At 46.2% G+C, this 13,369-nt stretch overlaps 1 protein-coding gene across 5 annotated transcripts in view; it reads left to right on the forward strand.

Annotated features, from left to right (window-relative positions):
* The first annotated feature begins 488 nt into the window (after positions 1 to 488).
* The window catches only part of ITSN2 (intersectin 2), a 195,723-nt gene continuing 182,842 nt past the window's right edge, over positions 489 to 13,369 (forward strand). For 2 of the 5 annotated variants that reach the window (XM_073568316.1, XM_073568319.1), the window contains exon 1: positions 489 to 830. The gene's annotated coding sequence lies outside the window, so the exon portion shown is untranslated. Of the gene's footprint in view, positions 893 to 13,369 lie in introns of all 5 variants that reach the window. The other 3 variants (XM_073568318.1, XM_073568320.1, XM_073568317.1) reach the window with 2 other exon arrangements.

Below are 13,369 nucleotides of genomic sequence, written 5' to 3' on the forward strand. Positions count from 1 at the left end.
ACTATACGGGTACTAGTGTGATTTGCCGCTATGTGTCACGGTAAGTGACGTACATCTGTGACTCTTACGTTTTACAGCTATAGGCCCTCATTCGTCATTTCTGCAAGGCGCAATAGCAAAAAAGTCTGTATAATTACTCTATTAATCTCCTCACTAAAACCTAAAATTGAAGTGTCTTTCTAAACCATTGTCTTTGAATCATAGCTTCTAATTCTATGAATAACTCCTTCGCTCTCTGACAGCAAAATGGTGACATCACTGACCCAGCTGCCCTGCGCGCTATTTATACCGTCTCCCCTTCCCACAATGCACCCTGCCCTCGTGTGAAGGCGGAGCACTCAAATATGGCCGCCAATCTCCAGGGAGGAGTAGGAGGAGCCTCAGGTGTACTAGGCGGAGCTTGGAGTGACTGACGCTATAGGGAGTTACACCCCCTGCCTTACGTATAATAATAAGAGCAAATCATCAGTGTTATTGACTTTTGTAGTGTGCTACAGGGACATAGCTGGTGCCAGTCTATAGGGGGAGCCATTGATTCTTCACCCCGCACTCAACCTGTTGCCCAAGTAAAAAAAAAATCTTACGTCGCCCGCTTGCACAATTATTCTCACCGTGCCTATCCGTGAACCTTCAGATCAACGCTGCACCTGCCCGCGCCCGCCTCCTCTGTCAGCGCAGCACCTTGTCATTGGGCCGCGGTGACGAGTGCGCGCTCGGAGCTGGTTTGTCCTGTGGGGCTTGCTGTAGTCGGAGGTAGAGACGGGGCACGGAGAGACAGGCAGCGGCAGGAAGAGAAGCAGAGGGACAGACGGCGGCGTCGTCGGCCGGCGGTCAGTACTGGGGAAGGAGGGACGGCTGACAGGGTACATGCCTGTGCACGGTGTGACAGCAGGTGACATGTTGCATGTATAAGCGCCTTGTGTGCACGGGGGCGGACATGTTCTACCTATTCACATATTGAGAATGTTTTTCTTTTTTTCCTCTTAAATATAGGGATTTGGAGCTAAAAATATTATTTTCTTTGCGATTGTTGCTTCGTTTTGGCTTTTACAGCAGAAAAAAACCTAAAATTTCTGCTATTGGACAGTCAGAGCGCGCTCGCTGATGGCTCTTCAGTTAGCTCATTCTGCAACCAGCAATAGACTGCGCAGCACAGTGGTGATAGGAGGTGGACGGGCCGCACGTATTGAAGCCCGATTGCTAAATTGCCTGTTAGACCCGTTGACCTGTAAGATAAGAAATATTACGGTGGAAAACGTTCAGCATATAAAGAGCCGGTGACATCTGTGAGCAGACGGGCGACCTGTACAGAGCGGAGAGTGACGTGTTATCTGTGAGCCCGGGACATATGGCGAGCGATGGGCGACATCCGTGTGTATGGAGTCAGACCAGATCTGTGGACATAAGTGACGTGTGTGCGCAGTACTCGGAGCAGCAGAAGGGAGGCGCTATAGACATTTCCCAGTCCTCAGCGTCTGGTAATGTGACATTTCCCAGTCCTCAGCGTCTGGTAATGTGGCATTTCCCAGTCCTCAGCGTCTGGTAATGTGGCATTTCCCAGTCCTCAGCTTCTGGTAATGTAGCTTTTCCCAGTCCTTAGCGTCTGGTAATGTGGCATTTCCCAGTCCTCGACGTCTGGTAATGTGGCATTTCCCAGTCCTCGACGTCTGGTAATGTGGCATTTCCCAGTCCTCGACGTCTGGTAATGTGGCATTTCCCAGTCCTCGACGTCTGGTAATGTGGCATTTCCCAGTCCTCGACGTCTGGTAATGTGGCATTTCCCAGTCCTCGACGTCTGGTAATGTGGCATTTCCCAGTCCTCGACGTCTGGTAATGTGGCATTTCCCAGTCCTCGACGTCTGGTAATGTGGCATTTCCCAGTCCTCGGCGTCTGGTAATGTGACAGTTCCCAGTCCTCGGCGTCTGGTAATGTGACAGTTCCCAGTCCTCGGCGTCTGGTAATGTGACAGTTCCCAGTCCTCGGCGTCTGGTAATGTGGCATTTCCCAGTCCTCGGCGTCTGGTAATGTGACATTTCCCAGTCCTCGGCGTCTGGTAATGTGACATTTCCCAGTCCTCGGCGTCTGGTAATGTGACATTTCCCAGTCCTCGGCGTCTGGTAATGTGACATTTCCCAGTCCTCGGCGTCTGGTAATGTGACAGTTCCCAGTCCTCGGCGTCTGGTAATGTGACAGTTCCCAGTCCTCGGCGTCTGGTAATGTGACATTTCCCAGTCCTCAGCGTCTATTAATGTGGCATTTCCCAATCTTCTGTCTGGTAATGTGGCATTTGCCAGTCGTCAGCGTCTGGTAATGTGACATTTCCTAGTCCGCAGCGTCTGGTAATGTGGCATTTCCCAGTCCTCAGCGTCTGGTAATGTGGCATTTCCCAGTCCTCAGCGTCTGGTAATGTGGCATTTCCCAGTCCGCGGCGTCTGGTAATGTGGCATTTCCCAGTCCGCGGCGTCTGGTAATGTGGCATTTCCCAGTCCGCGGCGTCTGGTAATGTGGCATTTCCCAGTCCTCGGCGTCTGGTAATGTGGCATTTCCCAGTCCTCGGCGTCTGGTAATGTGGCATTTCCCAGTCCTCGGCGTCTGGTAATGTGGCATTTCCCAGTCCTCGGCGTCTGGTAATGTGGCATGTCCCAGTCCTCGGCGTCTGGTAATGTGGCATTTCCCAGTCCTCGGCGTCTGGTAATGTGACATTTCCCAGTCCTCGGCGTCTGGTAATGTGACATTTCCCAGTCCTCGGCGTCTGGTAATGTGACATTTCCCAGTCCTCGGCGTCTGGTAATGTGACATTTCCCAGTCCTCGGCGTCTGGTAATGTGACATTTCCCAGTCCTCGGCGTCTGGTAATGTGACATTTCCCAGTCCTCGGCGTCTGGTAATGTGGCATTTCCCAGTCCTCGGCGTCTGGTAATGTGGCATTTCCCAGTCCTCGGCGTCTGGTAATGTGGCATGTCCCAGTCCTCGGCGTCTGGTAATGTGGCATGTCCCAGTCCTCGGCGTCTGGTAATGTGGCATGTCCCAGTCCTCGGCGTCTGGTAATGTGGCATGTCCCAGTCCTCGGCGTCTGGTAATGTGGCATGTCCCAGTCCTCGGCGTCTGGTAATGTGGCATGTCCCAGTCCTCGGCGTCTGGTAATGTGGCATGTCCCAGTCCTCGGCGTCTGGTAATGTGGCATGTCCCAGTCCTCGGCGTCTGGTAATTTGCCTTAAAGGGGTAGTCCAGGCTAAGTAGAATTGTTAGCTAAGTTATGGAGTTCTCTAATAATGACAAGCTTTTGCTTATTCACCAGCGGACACAACCCCTGGATGCTGCACAGAGCGAGTGATGACCTCACTGGTCACCTGTCAAAGGCCCATGCGGCTGTGATTGTCAGTGACTTGAACAGCGCTCCTGACTGCAGCAGCCAGTCACAGGCCACACAGGTCTCATGACAGGTGACCAGTCATAGACATTGAATTTATGTCTGAACCCAGCGATGGGGAAAGGTATGGTGACCCGGCATCCTTGTTGCAGTGTGTAGCCGATGTGACTGTGTACAAGGGGCAGCCGGCGTATGGAGCTACAGTAAAGTGTTGCTCCAGCCCGGTTCCTCCACTTCGCAGGTTATTACAGGCGTGTACAGATATTGTGATAATTAAGACACGTGTGAGTCATTGTGAATTTCTCTTAAAGTCAGGGAAAGGGTGTACCTAGCTACCATAAATAAGCCAGGAATGTGCTAGCAACACGACGAGTTGTGACCATATCAGGACGGGGACCTGATGCCCCGGTGTCTGCGGGAAAAGGGGCGCATGGTGCCCAGGTGGTGGCTGGGAAGGGGGGGGGTGACATGGTGCCCAGGTGGTGGCTGGGAAGGGGGGGGTGACATGGTGCCCAGGTGGTGGCTGGAAAGGGGGGGGTGACATGGTGCCCAGGTAGTGGCTGGAAAGGGGGGGGTGACATGGTGCCCAGGTGGTGGCTGGAAAGGGGGGGGGGTGACATGGTGCCCAGGTGGTGGCTGGGAAGGGGGGGGGGTGACATGGCGCCCAGGTGGTGGCTGGGAAGGGGGGGGTGACATGGCGCCCAGGTGGTGGCTGGGAAGGGGGGTGACATGGTGCCCAGGTGGTGGCTGGGAAGGGGGGGTGACATGGTGCCCAGGTGGTGGCTGGGAAGGGGGGGGGGGTGACATGGTGCCCAGGTGGTGGCTGGGAAGGGGGGGGGGGGGACCTGGTGCCCCGGTGTCTGCTGGGAAGGGGGGGGACCTGGTGCCCTATTGGTGGCTGGGAAGAGGGGGAGGGACCTGGTGCCCCGGTGGCAGCTGGGAAGGAGGGGGGGGCCTGGTGCCCCGGTGGGGGAGGCGACTGCAGCTCATGCCCTGGTGGCGGCAGGGAAGGGGAACCTGGTCCATGAGGAGAGGGGGGACCACTGAGTATGCAGTCCCGGGCTTTAGAACCCCCCCAATCTGGTCAGTAACATATCCTAAAAACAGCAGGCCATCAGTGTAGTCCTGGACGCTCCCTTTCAGTCCAGTAACTCGCTGTGTGAGTTGTGAAGCTGTTGGTATTTTTCTGGTTGTTTATTCCCTTGCATCATCCCATGCAGTGGCCGGACGCCGGCCCATCTGAGGGGGTCTCCTCTGTCTTCTGGCGTTCCACTGTGACACAAGATGGTGCTGACATTCGTCCAGCAGTTCTCCACTGATCTGACCTTCTCAGGAGGGTGTCAGGCCTTGGTTATAACCAGGGCTGTGGAGTCGGAGTCGTGGACTCGGAGTCGTAGTTAGTGTTGGCTGGAGTCGGAGTCGGTAGAAATGTACCGACTCCGACTCCAGCTTTAAAAAAAAATGTATTAATATTTCATAATTGAACTTTCATATGAATTTTATAAATGTTACTCAAATATATATGTTCTATCAAACTATGAACAACAGTGATAAGCAGTTCTGCTGGAGATAGAGACATTTCTTACTTCTTGTGTGTCACTGTTCTCCACTGCCCTTATCTAATCTTATACTTGGTTAACCTCATGCTGCCCCAACCCCCCTACTTACAATGTATGAAACTGAAAGTGAAAATGTGTTGCAAATTCTTAGTAGTAAAGCTCCTCCTCTAGACTAGATCATACTAGGTGTGCATCTTCCAAGCATCTCACAGCTGCCTGCTACTCAGAAGAGGAAGACTGTAAGAAGTATTATCCTTTCAACAAACTTTGCATCAGTTAACTGTGAGTACATGAGGAATAATAACAGTATTACTGACCACTATATCAGTTGTACGACCTGGCAATAATTTTGTACAATTGTTTTTAGGAAAAACAATTGTCATTTGGATTGTGAATGCAGAATTAAAAACCTGAGAATGTCAAAGAAGCATCACATTAAATCAGCTGTATTTGAACATTTCACCATCACTCAAGATAGAAAACATTATGTCTGTCAGTGTATGACAAATGATCCAGACGAAAACAAATGCTGTGAAGCCAAGATGAGTGCATATTCAGGCAAAGATAAAAATGCTCCTACCAGAGCTTCTAATCTAAAGAGACATTTACAGCGCTTTCATCCAGAAGTACTGAAAGCAGTGGATGAGAAAGACTGCATCCAAACCAATGAACCAGTGCCCAGCTCTTCCAGCCAAACAAAGGAGCAAAGAACTTTGCAGCCATCAGTTGCAAGATATTTTGTCAGTGACAAAGTTACTGTGACAATGACAGTAGATACATTTAAAAAACAGATCATAGAGCTTGTTGTAAAGGATAGTGTGCCTATTTCATTATTTTCACGACCAGCTTTTATGTGTCTGAATGGGGAAATGGCCCGCAAGCTTGGTGTTTCTCTGGAGAGAGAGAGTATTAGAAAATTAGTAATCGAAGAAGCTTTTAAACAAAAGGAAGAACTTAAAAAAACTCTCAAGGGACGCTTTCTGTTTCTTAAAATGGATGCCTGCACACGTCACAGAGTGAACTATTTTGCCATCAATGTCCGATTTGTTTGTGACAAAAATGAAATAGTTACCAAGACATTGGAAGTAAAAGACACCAAAGCTCATCACACCAGTGAGTTTCTCCAGGTCTTGGTGGAAAAGGTTCTGCAAGACTATGAACTTAAAAAAGAGCAAGTTCTTTCTGTCATAACTGACAATGCTTCAAATATTATAAGTACTATTAAGCTAATGAATGAGAGTAATGATGGTGACCAGCAGCTAGAAGAACATTCTGGGTCCACAGACACAGAAATGTTTGAAATGGAGGAACACAGTATTGTAACTGAGGAGCAAACTGAAGTTGCTTCAGATGAACAGCAACATGATAGTTTAGATGATCTTGTTGAAACTGTGTCAATATGTTCTTTCATTCATCACATGCGCTGTGTTGTGCATACGCTACAGCTGGCTATAAGAGACAGTCTGCAAGAAGGACATGCTGCTGCACTGATTGGAAAGGTGAGAAAATTGGCTACTGTTGCCAGAACCCCTAAAGTTGACTCAATTTTGAAGAGACGTGCTGGAAAAGGGGCAATTATTGATCAAGCCACACGATGGGGCAGTACTTACTTAATGATTCAGCGCTTGGTTGAACTGAAAACCTTTCTTGTAGACATGGCTAACCCTCAACTGACGCTAAATGAAAGTCAGTGGAATCAGGTGACTGAGCTGGAAAAATTGCTAGAGCACCCATTTACAGTGACTAAAAAATTACAAGCAGAGGACTTAACTCCAGGTATTTTCTTAAAGGAGTGGAAGAACCTGATGTTTCGCCTGTCCCAAAGAGGAGGGTTAATTGCAAGTGGCATTGCTACATCAATGAAACGGAGAGAGGAGCTACTATTACAAAATAACATTCTTTTGGCAGCTGTTTATGTAGACCCAATGCATCGGATTCTTCTAGATGATCAACAGCTAAGTAAAGGAAAAGAAGCTCTGTTTGAAATAGCAGTAAGGATGAAAGGGTTGCAGAACAGTCAGGAGGAACAAGAAGAATTTGGTCGTCCTGCCACATCTTCACCCTCATCATCAACTGATGAAGAATTTAATTTCGAAAAATATTTGGATCACAAGGACCGTGCAAAGCGTTCCCGCCTAGAAGAAGAGTCATCCCCATCAAGGAACACAGCCAGTACATTTCAGCAGAATTTTTCATGTGCACTAAAAGAAATTGAGAAATTTGACCGTTCATCAAAAATAACAGTGCAACAAGCGATTCCTCTGTATCCTGACATTGTCAGAGATGTTGCCCGAGTGGTTACTGCTTTGCCACCAACACAAGTTAGTGTAGAGAGGTTGTTCTCTGCTCTCAAAATAATTAGATCAGATTTGAGGGCATCCATGAAGGAGGATCTGACAGAGGCAATACTTTTTCTGAGGACAAATTTATAGATTTCTTCTTATTAACTGCATAAAAGTGTTTATTGCATATTTACTTACAGTTTAGGAAAGTTTATAAAAGTTATTTGCTATATTCTAATTGTATTCTAATAAATGTAGTTTTTGCTCTAAGTGGTCTGATTACTTATATGATGGTGAGAAACTGAATAATCACGATGTTTAATATTTTACAACAGTAAATTTGTTGTTATGAATTGGCCATTTATGAAGGAGCCGGAGTCGGAGCCTGATAAAATCCAGGAGTCGGAGTCGCAACTGTGGCTTACCGAATCCACAGCCCTGGTTATAACCCCAGGTCACAGCGCACGCTGCGTCACCTCCTGCAGATTATTTCATCTTATTTACAGGAGTATTTTCCATTCATTGCAAGTCATGGTGCATCGTTATAACCCGACATTAGGGGCTGGTCGGCCGGGAGACCACTGCATCTTTAGGCTGCGGTCACATTATGTTTTTCTTTTTTTCTGCATTTATGCCCGCAAACAACTTCTTACCACAATCGCAGCAAGAGAAACCGGAGCGTGACTGCAACGTCTGTCGTCACTGGGACTCCACGACTGCAAGTAATGACCGAGTCCTGCAGGGAAATATCGAGGTCACCACGTGAGAACTTAGTTTAATTTGGTGATTTTTATTCTTTATACATTTTTTTAAGAAGCTAATAAAATTTTGTTAATGTGTGCATATATCTCTAGCATAAAAAATATTCTACTGCATAAAAAGACTCAGCAAAAATGCAATAACCAGAGCAGATCGATGTTGCGTATTTTGCGGTAGCGGGTTTTTTTCTTTTTTTTGCACGTGGGAGGAGCGCGGCCTCAGGGATCCTGCTTCAACCAAGCAAAGAATTTTTGCATTGCTAGTTTTGTTGTGCCGCATACGGTAATGAAAGGGTTACTCGCACATTGCTAAATGCACGATCTGTTTCCCAGGTTGGAATTGCAAATAAGGGGCATTAGTCGGCAGTAAGGGGAGCAGGCGTTCCTATGAGACGCCTAATTATGGCGTGTTACATATGGAGATGCCGGGTGCAGATGTTTTCTTTCCGTCACCGGTGTTTTTCTGGGATTTAGGCAATGAAAAAAAAAAGTCAGGTATCCTGCAAAATATATTCCAGAGAAAGTATATACAACCTAGGAGGATGCAAACCTCTCAGCTCGCTCCTCGGCTCTCTTAGCCGTCGGGTCTGATCTTCCCGCTCTACCTAAAACTCTGTGTAGGCTGCAGCGCCAGTCTCTCGTATAGCAGGTGTCATTTCTCTGTCATCTGACGATATACGACTCTCGCCAGCCTTTGAGAGTTGTACAGTCATGGCCAAAAGTTTTGAGAATGACACAAATATTATATTTTCACATGATCTGCTGGCCTCTGGTTTTTATGTGTGTTTGTCAGATGTTTTTATCACATACAGAAATATAATTGCAACAATATTATGAGTAACAAAAGGTTATATTGACAGAATGAGTTAATGCAGCAAGTCAATATTTGCAGTGTTGACCCTTCAGGACCTCAGCAATTCTCCCTGGCATGCTCTCAATCAACTTCTGGATCAAATCCTGACTGATAGCAGTCCATTCTTGCAAAATCAATGCTTTTATTTTGTCTGAATTTGAAGGTTTTTGTTTGTCCACCCGTCTCTTGATGATTGACCACAAGTTCTCAATGGGATTAAGATCTGGGGAGTTTCCAGGCCATGGTCCCAAAATCTCTGTTTTGTTCCCTGAGCCATTTAGTTATCACCTTTGCTTTATGGCAAGGTGCTCCATCATGTTGAAAAAGGCATTGTTGATCGCCAAACTGCTCTTGGACGGTTTGGAGAAGTTGCTCTTGGAGGACATTCTGGTACTATTCTTTATTCATGGCTGTGTTTTTAGGCAAGACTGAGAGAGAGCCCATTCCCTTGGCTGAGATGCAACCCCACACATGAATGGTTTCAGGATGCTTGACAGTTGGCATGAGACAAGACTGGTGGTAGCGCTCACCTGGTCTTCTCCAAATAAGCCGTTTTCCAGATGTCCCAAACAATCGAAAAGGGGATTCATCAGAGAAAATGACTTTACCCCAGTCCTCAGCAGTCCACTCCCTGTACCTCTTGCAAAATATCAGTCTGTCCATGATGTTTTTTCTGGAGAGAAGTGGCTTCTTTGCTGCCCTCCTTGAGACCAGGCCTTGCTCCAAGAGGCTCCGCCTCACAGTGCGTGCAGATGCACTCACACATGCCTGCTGCCATTCCTGAGCAAGCTCTGCACTGCTGGTAGGCCGATCCCGCAGCTGAAACACTTTTAAGAGACGGTCCTGTCGCTTGCTGGTCTTTCTTGGGCGCCCTGGAGCCTTTTTGGCAACAAGGGAACCTCTCTCCTTGAAGTTCTTGATGATGCGATAGATTGTTGACTGAGGTGCAATCTTTCTAGCTGCAATACTCTTCCCTGTTAGGCCATTTTTGTGCAGTGCAATGATGACTGCACGTGTTTCTTTAGAGATAACCATGGTTAACAGAAGAGAAACAATGATGCCAAGCACCAGCCTCCTTTTAAAGTGTCCAGTGGTGTCATTCTATCTTAATCATGACAGACTGATCTCCAGCCCTGTCCTCATCAACACCCACACCTGTGTTAATGGAGCAATCACTGAAACGATGTTAGCTGGTCCTTTTAAGGCAGGGCTGCAATGATGTTGAAATGTGTTTTGGGGGATAAAGTTCATTTTCTAGGCAAATTTTGACTTTGCAAGTAATTGCTGTTAAGCTGATCACTCTTTATAACATTCTGGAGTATATGCAAATTGCCATTAGAAAAAATGAAGCAGTAGACTTTGTAAAAATTAATATTTGTGTCATTCTCAAAACTTTTGGCCATGACTGTAGTACAAATCGGAAAAGCTGACTATTTGGGGGCTCGGAGCAGGCGCCCATGATGCCTGTTAGGAAAGTCCTAACAGTGTCTGGATACTGCCTTCTACCATTGGGGGTCCGCACTGACAGCCCCCCAGATATCACAAAGCCCCTCTATGGCGCATATTGGCCCCATTTAGCAAGATTATATCCGTGTATTACAGCACATGTATCTATAACTGGACTCATTAGCGATTGGTGACTCTGTAAGGTGTTTAGAGGGGTCATTCCTGGGGGAACCATTTACGGACAGCTCCGCTTGTGGTTGTGCTTTACACGTGGGCGCTGTCATTGTTTATGCTCCACTTACAGCTGTTTCTGTATACCAACACCAGAAGTCGTGTTATTAAGGTCTCCGGAGAACACGTCATTTATTCCCCACGGTGCGGATGATATCGGCTGACTCATCGCAGCTTCTTATTGTTCGGAGGAGCTGGGGCGTTCCAGAAAATGCAAACAAATGCATTCTTCGTGTCATCCACCACTGAAGCCACCTACATACAAGTGGGAATTGTGGGGGGTTTCAAGTAGGGCACGAGTGGAAGAGAATCTTTTACTTTTTTTTTTTTTTGTTTTTTATTTTAAGAATTTTTTTTGTTGATCTTTGCTTTTACATGATTTAGAAATTCTAAAGATCTCTTAACCTTTTTGCAAATAATAATTTTAAAGAGATTTTCCTGAACTTTGAATACTGTTGACCTATCTGGCTTTCCCACTAATCAAAATATTTAATAATGCACCTACTGACCCCCCCCCCCCCACTACTCCTCCATACGATTGCCCTGCCAGTTGTGGCCTCTTCTGATTGGAAGCAAATACTAACCTCACTGCTCCTTGTTCTGATGATACCCTGATGCAGCCAATCACTGACTGTATGTCACCTCTACGGCCAGTGATTGGCTTTAGTGTTCACATGTCCCTAAGTCGGGAAGCAGCAGGAAGCTGAGACTGCTGAGGAATCTAGCAATGTGAGAGCTGGAGTGGCGAGGCTTTTTTATTTTGGTCCTACCCGACTCTGGTTCTGTAGTTGTACATCGGCACGTCTGTCTCTGAAAAAGCTGAGTGATGACTGGTATGGCCAGCAACGGCGTTGTCCTGCAGGTCAGGCCTGTCTAGTTATACAGCGACACCCCCTTATGATACCAGTCTAATATGGAAGGTTTACATGACTCGCAATGTTATTGTGGACAGGTGATCAAGCTGAAGATGAACTGATCTCTAAAGTTGCAGATGACACATTTTCTTTGTATTTTCTGCAAAAAAAAATAAATCATCTTTTACATTTTACAGACTACAAAAAGGAAGATGGGCCAATGCAAAGTTTAGGCACCTTTTGGAGATTTAACATAGTAGCATAGTTTTGAAGGCTGAAGGAAGACCTTATCTCCATCTAGTTCAGCCTATTTTTAGTGCAGCTGTTCTGCATTGTTGATCCTGGAGAAGGCAAAAAACCCACAGAGTAGAAGCCAATTTTCTCCATGGGAAAAAAATTCCTTCCCCTAAGCTGGGTCAGCCATCTACCTATAATATTCTGTTATTCGTAACCTTCTATACTGTTACTCACAAGAAAAGCATCCATTCCTTTCTTACATTCAATCAGTGAGTAGGCCATCACCACTTCCTCAGGAAGAGAATTCCAGAGCCTCACTGCTCTTACCGTGAAGAACCCTCTTCTATGCTGGTGCAGAAATTGTCTTTCCTCCAAACGAAGAGAATGCCCCCTTGTTCTTGTCACAGTCCTTGGTACAAACAGTTCATTGGAGAGATCTCTGTATGGCCCTCTGATATACTTGTACATACTGTATATATTAAGTCTCCCCTAAGTCTTCTCTTTTCTAGAGTAAATAGACCTAATTTTGATAATCTTCTGGGTATTGTAGTGAACCAACTCCATTTATCATTTTAGTAGCCCGCCTTTGAACCCTTTCAAGTTCAGTAATGTCTTTCTTGAGCACCGGCGTCCAAAATTGCACACAATACTCCAAGTGTGGTCTGACGAGTGATTTGTACAGAGGGAGAATTATGTTTTCATCTCGTGTCCCAGACCTCTTCTAATGCATCCCATGACCCTATTTGCTTTGGTGGCAGCTGCCTGACACTGGGCACTCCAATTTAGCTTCTTATTGACTAAGATGCCTAAGTCTTTTTCCATGTCTGATTTCCCCAGCAGTTTCCCATTTAGTAAGTAATTGTAGCATCAGTTTCTCCTTCCCATGTGCATAACCTTACACTTATCTGTGTTAAACCTCATTTGCCATTTTTCAGCCCAATTCTCCAATTTACTCAAATCAGTCTGTAGTTGCAAACTGTCCTCCTTTGTGTTAACTACCTTACATAGTTTTGTATCATCTGCAAATACTGATATTTTACTGTGTAAGCCATCCACTAGATCATTAATAAATATATTAAATAGTAGGGGGCCCAATACAGAACCCTGTGGTACCCCACTAGTAACCCTGGCCCAATCTGAGTATGCCCCATTAATAACCACTCTTTGTTTTCTATCACTAAGCCAGCTACCTACCCATCTACACACATTTCCCCCTAGTGCAAGCTTTCTCATCTTACTTACCAATCTTTTATGTGGGACAGTGTCAAATGCTTTACAGAAGTCGAGAAAAATGACATCCAATGATTCTCCTTGGTCCATTTGAGAGCTTACATCCTCATAGAAGCTGATCAGGTTAGTTTGACAGGAGCGATCCTTCATAAATCCATGTTGATATGGAGTTAAACATTTATTAACATTGAGATATTCCATAATGGTATCCCTTAGAAACCCTTCAAAAATGTTACCCAGAACAGATGTTAAGCTTACTGGCCTATAGTTTCCAGGTTCCCTTTTACACCCCTTTTTGAATATTGGTACCACATTTGCTTGCCACCAATCAAAAGGAACAGACCCTGTTTCTATAGTGTGTTTAAATATAAGGAATAGAGGTCTGTCTATCACATTACTTAACTCCCTTAATACCCGAGGGTGAATGCCATCAGGGCCTGGTGATTTGTCAATTTTAATCTTACAAAGGCAGTTCTGCACTTCTTCCTGGGTTAGGCAGGTAATACTTAACCTCTTCCCGACCGCCCACAGTAGATAAACGTTGGCGCT

The sequence above is a fragment of the Dendrobates tinctorius genome, unplaced genomic scaffold (assembly GCF_039654945.1).
Source record: "Dendrobates tinctorius isolate UK_male_01 unplaced genomic scaffold, ASM3965494v1 ptg000021l, whole genome shotgun sequence".
Classification (NCBI taxonomy): domain Eukaryota; kingdom Metazoa; phylum Chordata; class Amphibia; order Anura; family Dendrobatidae; genus Dendrobates; species Dendrobates tinctorius.